This window comes from Rhineura floridana, chromosome 3 (genome assembly GCF_030035675.1).
Source record: "Rhineura floridana isolate rRhiFlo1 chromosome 3, rRhiFlo1.hap2, whole genome shotgun sequence".
Classification (NCBI taxonomy): domain Eukaryota; kingdom Metazoa; phylum Chordata; class Lepidosauria; order Squamata; family Rhineuridae; genus Rhineura; species Rhineura floridana.
Window position 1 is genome coordinate 142,298,260 of NC_084482.1, and position 13,957 is coordinate 142,312,216.

At 42.0% G+C, this 13,957-nt stretch overlaps 1 long non-coding RNA gene across 1 annotated transcript; it reads right to left on the bottom strand.

Moving 5' to 3' along the window:
* Positions 1-784: 784 nt before the first annotated feature.
* Positions 785-6,871, bottom strand: LOC133380599 (uncharacterized). Its single transcript, XR_009761477.1, has 3 exons — positions 6,756-6,871; positions 5,144-5,251; positions 785-2,935 (listed from the first exon to the last, which is right to left on the bottom strand). It is a non-coding gene; the product is annotated as an uncharacterized LOC133380599 (long non-coding RNA).
* Between the last annotated feature and the right edge of the window lie 7,086 nt (positions 6,872-13,957).

Genomic DNA, 13,957 nt, shown 5'->3' on the forward strand with positions numbered 1-13,957 from the left:
TACAATTAGTGTACAACAAATTACAGAATGTACAACAAATTATGAGCAAACCTTTTCTGCAGTGTGAAAAACAAAAGTAACATGGGTCCTAATTAAAATGATGCACATCTTCCCCCAGTTCCCTAGATAAAGTGCTCAGTTGTAGCCAATACTGCAGTTTTACTAGAATGGAACTTCCCCTACACTCCCCTCACACACTCTCAAAATCTGTTCCAAAGGATTGAAGAACCCTCTGGATTTTGTGAGTATGACCAGAGAGGAATGGAAGCCCTGCTGCGCAAGCACAACTCTATGCATGCAACATTGGATACAACCTTCATTCAAAGTTGGTATCATAGTTGACAATGTATACATGTGAAAACTCCCAAATTTGGGGGTAGAACTAGAAAATGGATTTCTAAGGCTCCAGAAAAATCTATGGAGCACCTTTTTTATCCACAATGAGAATGGCACATACAAAGGTTTAGTGTCTAAGGGAAAGAGCGCCTAACTGCAGCAGATCAACTTGGTCATTGAATATTACACCTTCACAGCAACTACAAGTTCACTCCAGGCAAGATCTCATGGGAACCACAGAAGACTACAAACTATGGAAAGCTGCTCTCTCCAATCCTCTTTTTACTGGGTAACCAAAATGCGAGGATTCCTTCCAAGGGTCATGTTCAAAAAAGGTGCTTTTGTGAACACTACAGTTAGATACACCAGTAACTAGGTTAATCTGTTACCATTTTTGTAAATATCACTGTAAATTTGTAGAAAAAAATCATTGAAAAGGTAGTTTCTTTGTTCATTAAATCTGTATTTTCTAGCTTTATTAGGGTGTTGGAACAAGGCAACATAAGACAGGAAACATAACATACTATGAAACAGTTTATTGGCCAGCTTGGTTTGCTTTATCATATATATCATAAACATATAACAGTTCTTTGCCCTAGTCTTGAAACAGGCTTCAAGCTATTACCACCCTCTTTTTCTACCTAGTTGGATAGCATACTTTGTATCACAGCAAAGGATACATTCTGTTGGCTACAAGATATTTTAAGGCTTCCCCACATTGTTTGGCTTACTCAGTTAACAAAGCTTTTCTAGTGTCTTCCAAACTTTACACCATAGCCTCATGGAGGAAGATTTAAAACTGAGCCAATATTATCCTGTTGTAATATTAAAGCCCTAAGAAAGGCAGCAGGTTGTATAGTTAACTCCTTGTGGGCAAAACCACTGCCCTAAAACTATGCAACCTACTACCTCTTCCTAGGAACCCGCTGCTTGTTCTGCAATCCTTCAAAAAGGAAAAAAAAGAACAATTAGCTGTCATAAAAGCTCAACTAAACATCAGATATAGTATAAAAAATGCATGTGTTCATTTACTATGTGTGAAACTAGTTTACAGCAAAGCCATTCACTGTTAAATCATTGTTATGAACAGTATGCACACTTAACATCCTCCCACTGCAACCTAAAAACAATTTTTTTAAAAATCCAACTCAGCTCAAGCCAAGTGGCAAGACGCAGATACCTGAAATGATCATGAAGCAATATATAAATCTGTCTCGTGCAGTAAGATTAACTGGAATGATATTTACAGCCGTGTTTGTAGTTCACACATGTACTAACTAGTTAAAGATGTGAGACTGCACCAATGAGACAGCTTTCTGCATGGAACAGTAGATCAATTTTCTTCAATGTTTCAAGTGTCAGAGGAATAGAATAGATATCAGCACTGAATAGTCCACCTAGCCTTTTTTTCAGGCTGACATATCAATTTAAAGCAAAAAAAATAAAGAATTTAATTACAGTACTTCTATGCAAACCATAGCCTTTATGGTATAAAAGAGATTCAACCAAGGTTGCTGGTAAACTCAGCAAAAATACTGCAGAAATTTTACTCCTCAGGGAAGGCAATAGATTGTATAGTTATCTCCCAAAGAGGGCAAAATAACTGCCCTACAACTATACAATCTACTACCTCAACCTGATAAGAGAAATTTAGATGGGAGTTCTACTTCCAGTTAATTTGCTCCGAGTCTACCTGCCTTTGGATTGGATCCTGAGACTCACTTGCAGATGGGGACATCTCCATCTCACCTCACCTGTGCTTCACAAAAAGCCTTTCTGGAGATTAAGGGGATCCTCAACAGTGTTGAATCGGTAGCAGGGGCTGTTGGGGGCAAGGCCAGCCCAACCCATTTTGCTGCCTGAGATAAATGTCAAGATAATGCCATTTCATTCCATATAAAAATCCAACTGGATTGGCAGGTGACTCTTACTTTAATACTGGTGATGAGACAACATCCCCCTGCATCTGGGGCAGCAGACTAGCTTAGGGGACTCAGGAGGAATGATGGGGGGCTGCTCCTCTGCACCTGCCTCTCCTGTGGATGCCTCACTCTGCCTAATGATGGGGTCAGCTGTCTGGGGGAAGGGAAAATAGGAGAAAAGTTGACAGAGGAGCTCCCTTCCTTTCATGGTTATCAGGATCCAACCCTCTGAGTCCACACTTTCATGTCTAGTATGCCTGGCAAAGGATCAATATAGTTCATATGAAGTCTAACAAAAGCCTTCCAACTGTAACCATATAGCTAGTAATAAAACCATACAGATGTCACTGATGATTGTCTGCCTCTTTAGGAAAGACAGTAGACTGTATAGTTATCTCCCAGTGGTGGGTATGACCCTAAAAACTATACAACCTACTACCTCATCCCACAGTGCAGGTATCTTCACTTAAGATATGCTGATTATATTTTTAAAAGAACAAGTTTAATTGAATGATTCTTATACATCAGGCTATTTAAAGACTAAGTCTTTTCTCTGCATATAACTGCTAGATAGAAATATGGTTAAACCTTAGGCACTTCTCTGGATGGCAAGATTCAGTTGACTGCAAATGTTCAAAGAAAGGAACAGCAATACAGTATCTTCATCCTGCTCAAATCTGAAAGAAGAAAACTTAATGAAAACCCCTTCCACTTAAACATAAACATGTCATTGCTATTTCAACAGTATGAAAAGCAAGATTTATACTTGTGATACACTAGCGGTGCAGGAAACCAATCCTCCAGCTTATTCTAAAGTAAAGTACAGTTTGGGAATCACAACTGCCTTTACAAGACTTATATTTGTTATACTAAATGTCAAAATTTGGGAAATGTGGAACATTTACATTTGATTGCTGATAATCCCAGTGAGTTTTGGACATATAATAAAATACAAGAAGGTTTTTCTGCACCTGGAAGAGGTAACACAGATAACATGCAGCAAGAAATGAATAGGTGGGGAGTCAGATAGGGGATGAAAAATCTTAAATGTGATGATGAGTTCTTTGAAATACTATGGTTGCAATCCCAAACCTGTCCACTGAAACCAGTGGGACTCCCTGTGTGTTTGGAACTCAAGGGCATTATTGCTCCTTTATTGGAAAAAGCCAAAAACCTCCACAATGTAAATGCCTTTTTAATATTAGAACATTTCCTAATTGACCAGCAAAGCTCTTCGTTACATAAGAATAAGGAGGGCTTTGGGAAAAACTGTTTTATGGTACTCAGGGATGAGTTATTAGAAAAATCTGGGACAGTATTGCCTAACTGCTACTTGGATCTAAGCGACACCAACACAAATCAAGAAAGAAGACAGTTTGGTTTACTTTCTACTACTAAGAATAAGGAAGCTGCTGGTCTTATTTGGTAGTTTTATTAGTGATGGCTTGTAGCCCAAATTCCCATGAGTGGAACTCTGCTCATGGGATGCTCCCACTGAAAGATGAAGAGGCAAGATGGCATCTGACTATTCCTCTTTCTCCCTGAGAATCTGCTGCAGAAGGTTGTGACAGCTTCTGAAACAGCCACAGGGCAGATGAGAGAAGGCCCTGATCTGCTGAACCCAAGCCCTCCAACTCCCTATACATGCCCAGGGGGACAGGATGGGGGAAGCACAATAGCCCTGGAGACACTGTCTGTTCTCCCTCACCCCAGACAGGCTTATTGGCAGCAGTGCCACAATCTACAATGGCTATGAGACACCTACCATTTTGGATTTCCTAAAGTGGTCTGATGTATCACTTCAGAAAATATAATAGCGGTGCACCAGCCCATCATGTGAGGAAAAGCAAGGCTGTGAGGGTAGGGGAAAAACAGGTGGGTGGGTCCAATCCAGCACAGGTAACACCCATGGGTCTGGATTAAACCCAACTCATATTAATCCACTCTAGTTAAAATCGAAGGCAACCATTTGGACCCTAGTGTGCCTTGTAAAGTTTTACCCTATTTAGCGCTAGTTCAGCATTTCCTGAAATGTACATAATTGAACAACCCAACTACTATGGTGAAAACTAGTATACCAACTATTTTTTCTCCACAGTCTCTTGTCCAGGTTGTCAGTTCCAAACCTGCTTAATCAGAGATGGAACTGTTTCAAAACAACCATCATACACACCATTATCTGCATTCAGTTTTGAAAGCTTTTCTAGAACTGAGCGAACACCTACAGCAACACGGCCAGTTTGTTTATTTTTACATAGAAATATTGATCTCTTACCACGATACTAGTTTTGCTGCAGTATAGCCCTGCAGAAGCCTTCCCCAGCCTGATGCCCTCCAAGATTTTTTTTTTTTTACTCCCACTCCCATCAGCCCCAATCAGCACAACCATTGGTCAGGGATGATGGGAGCTGTATGAAGGCCATAATGTTGGGGGAAGACTGCACTACAAAATGCATCAAAGTATCAAAAGGTCTGTCAGTAGTTTTTCTGTATTGTTTATCAATGTCATTCAGAAACTTAATTGTAATTGACCTAACATCAACTACTTTTCAAATTATTTAATGCTTAATTTAAAGCTCCATCGATAAAATGTACCTAGTTTAGGAATATTGATTTTAATAATAAAATATAAATCAGATTTTAAAGAAATAAATTGCTTTCAACTGTCTGTTGTTATGTGCCTTCAAGTCAATAACAACTTATAGCCACACATTATATTCCGGAAGGCAGTTGTTTCGTTATGTCTATTTTCTTTAAATTTCTTTCCCTTCTCCTGAGGCATTCTCTTTTACTTTCTATCTTTTCTCATGGTTTCAGAATAAAATACCACTTTCTCATGCAAGACACCTAGAGAAGTTTAGCGAACTGCTTAACAAAACACCTACTGCCTAGGTTTTAAAAACCCATAAAACTGTTTCCAAGTACTTTCCCTTTATCATCTTCAGTGCCAAGTCTGGCCACCACATCTGAGGCCAAGGTTTCTCCTTCCTCAACTGTAAAGAAATAGATAGTACAGCCTATCAGTCCATATGACCATATTTTCATGTCATGCAATTCATGTGTTGTCAAGGAAAGCTAATGCATTGCTTTGCAACCTTCCAGTCTGTATCCAAATAGAATATAACAAAAAACACAGCCAAGAAATTGAGAACTACATGGAACAAATCACATTATTCCCATATTGTAACAGTAGCCTAAAGCTTTGGGACATCTAGGTCTAACAACTCCCCAGTCACTATGGGTTAGAAGCTGAAGATCAAGCAGTGTCAAGATGAAACAACTCTCAGCTTGTCAGCAGGAAAGGCAGCAGGGGAAAAACTGATTCCAGAGGGTTCTACCCTTCATGCCTTTCAATTAGTATACCTTGACTTGAACGGTAAAGGAGCAAGAGACTGAAGCAAAGTGTGCTACAAAGGCAAGCAACCGAGCTCCCCCAACTTCCCACGGAGACATATACGTACTTAAAAAAAAGTTATTCAGCTTTCCAGTCACAAGACATGCTGGTGAGCCTCCAGTCCTTCTACCAATCTCAGAAGGGCCAAGAGGCATTTAAATTCAAGGGAAGACCTTGAAAGAGCCCGATCCTTACGACTGTTTACTAGCAAGAAAGCTTCGCGGCATTCAGCGGGCCCGGCTCCTAAGTCAGCGTACACAGGAGTCTTGCCTCAGCCTGCGATGCCAGATACAAGAGAGAACGCGCGGGAAGTACAGGCGGTGTGCCTCGTGGTAAGACAGCCGCTTGCCAAGGAACGGCCCACCTCATGCTCCTCCCCACCCACTCCCTCCCGTCCACCATACAACTTGGGCCAGCGGGTGCCAGAGGCCGCCGCGGAACAGAGGTGACCGGCCTGCAAAAGCCTTTCCTCCTCCACCACCTCCTCCTGCCCGCGGCTGTCGGGCCCGGCATTCTGGCCAACAGAAGGAAAGGGCGAGAAGGAAGCAGCGATGGTTTTCGGCCGGCTGTAGGCGGGAAAGAGGGGTGCCTCGGGAGAGGGGCGGGGCTTTCCTCATCTCGCTCCAGAGTCCCCGCCACAGCATCACCTCGCGCACCTCCCCCTCCCCTCTCGCTTTCACAGCCAAGGTCTCTCCCTTGCCCACCACGAACATGCTACGGGAAGTGACGCACCACGTACAGGCAGCACCCTAGGCCAACAGCAACAGAGTGCGTCCCAGCAGCCAATCGGCGGCCGCGAGGTGGGCGGTGCTTCCTGGAGCCTCAGGTTTGTCAGGGAAGGCGCGGCGGCAACCGGGGGGGGGGAACGGAGGAAAAGTAGCGAAGATGGCTCAAGGGATTGACGAGGAGTGGGAACGATATGCGACTAGAACAAGAGGGAAGGCAGAGTTCTCCCCTCCCCCCTTCTTACCGGGAGTAATCTCAATGGACGTAGAGCATCCCGCGCACACGAAAGCAGCTCTAGCTCCCTCTGTGAAAAGGCTGTTTCCTAACTCTTGCCTCTCCTCCTCCGCCCGCCCGGTACCTGCAGCAGAATGACCTACCCGAGATAACGCCACCCAAGACCCGGATGGAGGAATCATCGTCGGCGGTGTTGCTCCTGCAGCAGCGGTACCGCCTTTCGTCGCAATGAATCACGGGGAAAAATCATGCTCCCCCCCTCTCCTGGGGAAGAATGGGAAAGCTCCGCCTCCAAGGGATAGAGCGTGACCCGTCCGTCAACCATGCTGGCCTACCATCATTGGAAAAGGCAACCAATAGTCCCGCCTCAGTGCTAGATCCTGTCTTCTGATTGGCGAGATTGTGGTTCCCGTGTCAGCCAGTACTTTTCCTACCTGGTTGGAGCTCAAATTCCAGGGCCCTCCATTCGTCCTTTTGCTCCGCCCGCTCCTTAGGCGGGAGAATGCCTTTGGCTGTGCCCCCGCCCACGCGAAGAGGATGTTGAGAAGAGAAGGTCGAGTCACGTACAGCGTGGCCCATTTTGCATGTTTACTCAGAAATAAAACCTAGACATTTCAGTCTCAAATAAGCATAGATAAAATTACAGCCGTAGCGTTAGTCCCACTCTTATAAAAGCTTTTCCCGAAGAACGTTGGGAACCGGCTTTGCTGACAACTGAAAAACAACAACACCGAGGAGTCCTCTGGCGCCTCAAAGACTTAACAGACATATTAATAGGTGCAATCCTATGCATGTTTTCCTAGAAGTCCCATTGAGGTCAGTTAGACTTACTCCCAGGTGTTTATAGGATTGCAACCTTAATTTGTAGCATTTTCAGGCACTAACAGGACACGTAGGCAGCTGTGAAAAAGGCAAATTCCATGCTAGGGATAATTAGGAAAGGTATTGAAAATAAAACAGCCGATATCATAATGCCGCTGTATAAATCTATGGTGCCACCGCATTTGGAATACTGTGCACAGTTCTGGTCGCTTCATCTCAGAAAGGATATTATAGAGTTGGAAAAGGTTCAGAAGAGGGCAACCAGAATGATCAAGGGGATGGAGCAACTCCCTTACTTCCTTGTAAGGAAGGTTGCAGCATTCGGGGCTTTTTAGTTTGGAGAAAAGGCGGGTCAGAGGAGACATGATAGAAGTGTATAAAATTATGCATGGCATTGAGAAAGTGGATAGAGAAAATCTTTTCTCCCTCATAATACTAGAACTCGTGGACATTGAAAGAAGCTGAATGTTGGAAGATTCAGGACAGACAAAAGGAAGTACTTCTTTACTCAGCGCATAGTTAAACTATGGAATTTGCTCCCACAAGACACAGTAATGGCCACCAGTTTGGATGGCTTTAAAAGAAGATTAGACAAATTCATGGAGGACAGGGCTATCAATGGCTACTAGCCGTGATGACTGTGCTCTGCCACCCTATTCAGAGGCAGTATGTTTCTGAAAACCAGTTGCCAGAAGCCTCAGGAGGGGAGAGTGTTCTTGCACTCGGGTCCTGCTTGCGGGCTTCCCCCAGGCACCTAGTTGGCCACTGTGAGAACAGGATGCTGGACTAGATGGGCCACTGGCCTGATCCAGCAGGCTCTTCTTATGTTCTTAATTCTTTACCCTACGGGTGTGGAATATATGGCTCTCCAGATGTATTTAATGCCTCAGTCCAATGTTCTACTTTGTGCAACAGTTGAGGGCAAAAGAAATGCAACATTTCATATTGTTGGGTTCCTCAAAGCATGTGATTTGACTGTCTGCAGTTGTCACCCTTCTCATGGATGATGGGTCACTGGCCTGATCCAGCAGGCTCTTCTTATGTTCTTATGTTCTTAAGTCTCAACACTGCATTTAGTAGGGTTTTTTGGGTGTGTAGACCAGCCTTTCCCAACCAGTGTGCCTCCAGATGTTGTTGGACCACAACTCCCATCAGCCTCAGCCAGCATTGCCAATGGGAAAGGCTGGTGTAGACGTTCACATGAGGGAATGCAAGCCATTATTGCTGGACTTCCTTGATTTGTTGTTATGTGCCTTCAAGTTGATTTCCACTTACGGTGACCCTATGAATCAGCGACCTCCAATAACATCTTTTATAAACCACCCTGTTCAGTCCTTAATTTACCTGTTTTATTTTTTTTATAAAGAGCACTCCTTTATACCCCATAGATCAAGTCTTCTTTGTCCACCAGACCTCCGCTATGACTGTAAATGAATTTATCATTAAAATGAAGCATCATTGTAGCCAGGTTCTGTCTGCATAGAGGTCTGCATTGCATACATCATTTTCATCTGAAACTAAATAGGGGACATTGCATCTTATTGATCTTAGTGCGACTTTTGGGGCAGTTTCTATTATTGATTATGAAGTATTGGCTCACTACTGCAGAACCACTCAAAACAGGATCATAGAATTAGGAATAGAAGGAAGACTTCAGATTGAGACCAAGATTCAGTATAGGTCCAGGACTGGATTTGAACTCAGGACAAGGCATGCATTGGCCAGACAATAAAAAGGTTACCTATGTAAACCCTGTAAGAAGACTTCAGGAGGATTTTCTACTCAGAGCATTTTCTAACACATAGTTAAGGAAGAAGTCTGAACACTTGAGAACGGATTAAAAACAATCAGGCATAATGAACTTCTCTGAAATGGCTCCAAGGGCTAGTGAACAAGGCAAGAGAGAGCAAAACTACTATGAGGGCCCAGCGATCCATATCACTTGGGCATGAGGCCTGCCTCTTCCAGAAATCTTTATTAACCAGAGCAAGCATTGGGCAACAGTCTAGAACAGTTTCCTGAGAACAGTTTCCTGACGGCAAGGGATATGGCTACCTAACTAGCAGCTCCTGAGATAATTTAATATAAATTGCCACTTACTGTTCTGCCAGTTCTAATTTGCCTCCATCTCTTTTCTGAAAAAGGCACACAACACTACTCAAACCCCACCTTTTTTATTGTAAAACTTGTGGGATCAGCTTGAGTGTTTTTTTTTTTTAAAAGAGTGCTTCAAAGAGATTTCACAACTGATTGGCAGATCAACCCATTCCTCCTTCAGGTGTGCCTGTGGAAACAATTTGCTATAGACGACTAATGTGCTCACAGCCCAAATCTATATAATCATTAATACTTGACAAAAGCCTTGGCCTCTGTTACAGCAATGCTGTTGGGGGTGGATGGCAGCAGTCAATGTAGAAATGTTAGTGGTAGTTACTGTATCAGCGCTGAGAGTGGGGTCAGGAGACTGGACTCTTGTGAGGAAGAGCGGGATATACATTTAATACATAAAGCAAAAACAAATGCATATGCAAGTAATGCATATGATTTGATCATATGAACTATTGTGTAAGCATAGGAGTGGGTCAAACTACTCTGAACTATTGGAAGACAAAGTAGTGCAACTTCAGTTCTGTTTTCTATCACAAGAGGGAGCATGAGTCCCACACTGCAGAAGAGGTGCTTATGTGCATGCATGTATGATTGTATGTAAAGTAGAGATTGTGCATCAAGAATTGTGTCTTGGGTCAATTGGATTAAATAAGATGAGCTTCTGGTCATTCCAGCTATATGATTCTGACTCATCCCTGAAATGTGGATCTTGCACTAGAAGAAGTCCTATAAACACTAAGTAGAAATATTCTCATTTACAGCTAATTTTGGATATATTTTTGCATAAGTCAGAGGAAATAATAATGAATTCCAGTGTGTTCTCATGCCCTGTAAAGTTCATGAGAACATAACAAGAGCCTGCTGGATCAGGCCAATGACCCTTGTAGACCAGCATCCTATTCTCACAGTGGCCAGCCAGTTGCCCATGGGAAGCCCACAAGCAGGACCTGAGCGCAAGACCACTCTCCCCTCCTGCGGTTTCCAGCAACTGGTATTTGGAAACATACCGCCTGCAACTATGGAGACAGAGCATTGCCAGTATGGCTAGTAGCCACTGATATCCTCCATGAATTTGTCTAATCCTCTTAAAGCCCTCTTAAGTTATTGGCCATCACTTCCTCTAGTGGGAGCAAATTCCATAGTTTAATTATGTGCTTTGTGAAGATGTACTTTCTTTTGTCTTTCCTGAATCTTCCAGCATTCAGCTTCATTGAATGTCCACAAGTTCTAGAGAGGGAGAAAACTTTTCTCTGTCCACTTTCTCCATGCCATGCATAATTTTATACACTTCTATCATGTCACCTCTTACTCACTTTTTTGCTAAAGTAAAAAGCCCCAAATGCTGCAGCCTTTCCTCATAGAGGAGTTGTTCCATCCCTTTGATCATTTTAGTTGCCCTTTTCTGAACCTTTTCCAACTCAACAATATCCTTTTTAAGGTGAGGCATCCAGAACTGTACCCAGTATTCCAAATGCGGCGGCACCATAGATTCGTAGAATGGCACTATGATATCAGCAGTTTTATTTTCAGTGTCTTTCCTAATGATCCCTAGCATGGAATTTGCCTTTTTTTTTTACAGCTGCTGCACACTGGATCAACATCTTCATCTAGTTATCCACTACTACCCCAAGGTCTCATTTCTGGTCAGTCACTACAAGTTCAGACCCCGTGACTATATGTATGGAATTAAGATTTTTTTTTCTCCAGTATGCACTTGTTTACGTTGAATTGCATTTCCATTTTACCACCCATTCACTTTGTTTGGAGAGATCCTTTTGGAGCTTCTTTGTTTTAATAACCTTAAACAATTTAGTATCATCAGTGACCCTGGCCACCCCACTGCTCACCCCTAACTCTAGATCATTTGTGAACAAATTAAAAAGCAGTGGTCCCAATACCAATCTTTGGGGGACTCCACTTTCTACATCCTTCTATTGGGAGAACTGTCCAACTGGTCTCTGCTTTCTGTTTCCTAGCTGGTTCCTGATCCAGAAGAGGACCTCTCCTCTTATTCCATAACTGTTAAGCTTAGTCAGGAATCTTTGGTGAGGTACCTTGTCGAAAGCTTTCTAAAAGTCCAAGTACAGTATGTCCACTGGCTCACCTCTATCAATATGCTTGTTGGCACTCTCAAAGAACTCTTAATAGGTTAGTGAGAGAGGACTTACCCTTGCAGAAGTTGTGCTGGTTCTACTTCAGCAAGGCTCACTTCTCTATATGATTGGTTATTTTATCTTTAACAATACTTTCATCCAGTTTTTCCGGGACAGATATTAAGCTAACTGGCCTGTAATTTCTGGGATCACCCCTGGTTCCCTTTTTAAAGATTGGTGTTACATTGGCCACTTTCCGGTCCTCAGGTATGGAGGCGGATCTGAGGGACAAGTTATGTATCTTTGTTAGAAGATCAGCAATTTCACATTTGAGTTCTTTGAGAACTCTCGGGTAGATGAGAAGAGACTATGCTTTATGCTCAGCATCATCACTTGACTTTACGTTAGTGGATTTTACATCACTATAGTGTAGCCAGACTACATTTTGGCTATGAAATTAAGGCATCTGTGACAAATTGGTATAAGAGGGGAAATGTTTCCTGTTTCTATATTGCATGCTGAACTAGAGATAAGGAATTATTCATAAACATTCCACAGGTAATATTTTTGAAATGGAATATTTTTATTCACTGACTATTAGTATGAGCCTGTCAATTTGATGAATGGAAGCTGACTCAACGAGGAGTGACAATTAGTCACTTTCCAATAATAGAACATCTGTTTCTGTTGTATATACCATTGATCTATATCTTATCTGATCATAAAGTAATCTGCTGTAGGAATACTTTTGTTATAAAAGATAACTATATAATTTGAGGGGTTTTCTAAAGTGTCAGTAATTTTAAAATAAACCTTTTAAATAAGTTATTTTAAAAACTACTTGGTTTGTGTTTCTCAAACAGCAGACCACCAGGCAACATAACAAAACATAGATTGTGACATGGAACTTGCTGCTCGTGATGGCAGTGAGTTGAAATTCCCACTGGGCATGTCTAAAAGCTGGGCTGTTCCTAAAGCATCTCTTTGGATCCTGGCGATCGTTATGATTAATTACTTAACTAGTGCTTTATGGCTGTTTTATAGTCGTTGCAGCAGTATTTATAATAACCCTCTCCCAGGTGGCCATACTTTACAAATAGAAAATTAAGGATAATTTAAAAAAGAAAAGCCTCATCTCAGCCAGTGCGTTCTTGGTTGAGATGGAATTTGAATCATGATCCTTCTAAATCCAGTAATTATTCCCTAGGCCACCTCACTGCTAAATAAAAGTATTTGTGTTTTTGTTATTTTTCCTGCTGCTCTTTTACCTAGTCAAATAACTTTACAACCTATAGATCAGGAGTGGGGAACCTTTGACCTTGCAGTTGTTGCTGAACTACAATTCCCATCAGCCCTAGCAAGCATGTCCAATGATCATGGATGATTGCAGTTGTTGTTCAGCAACATCAGGAGGGCCAAGGTTCCCCACACCTGCCATAGATCATTCAGCCTCACAGCAACCTAGTAAAGTAGATCAGTACCCTTCTTTGGAGATGGGTAAATTGAAGCTAAAAAATAACAGCTTGGATCCCCCTGGAGATTTTTTTTTGTGGGAGGGGGGAAATGCAAGGAGCTGTAGAGTTAAGGGGGAGAGGGGGAAAGCTCAGTTCCATGAACATGAATTGTGTTGTGTTGTCAATAGGAAAGTTAGGAACCAAGCCAATGATTTGTCCAATGCTATAGGTAAGGTAGGATTTAAAACTAGGCCTTTCAGATCAAAGTATAAAATGCTAGCCACAAGATCAGATTTGACTATCAACAGTAATCTTCCATTCATTCTACTATACTTTTGGAATAAGGGCTGTGTCTTATGATGTAAAGCATACTTTTTCTTGAATAGTGCACTTAAATATAAATCACAACTTTTAAAAATGCATGCATATGGCAGTCAGGAAAATATTACTTGCATTATTTACATGCAATTTTAAATTATTTTATGCATGTCTGCGCCATTCGACACAGCTCTGAAAGATATAAATAAAAGATGAAGGTTGAGTTATCAAATATAATGCTGTATCTGAGAAGAACAACTGTAAACAGCTGAAAATATGAGAAAGGTCACCACCACCAAATGTAGGTTATTATGACTATGGTGTAGAAAACAACTGAGATCAAGTGTTTTACATACAATGCTCAGAAATATCTTGGTTATTTTTCAGTTGTGGCTTCATTTATGTGAAATTCTGAACATCTGCAAGAATACCTTCAGGAATAGTTTTGTAACAGCAACCATGCCTCAAAATGTGTTGTTTGGATCTGAAAACCTTGGCACTGTTAGTGTGAGTCAGTGAATTGTCAATGATTTGTGAGTGACTCTTGCC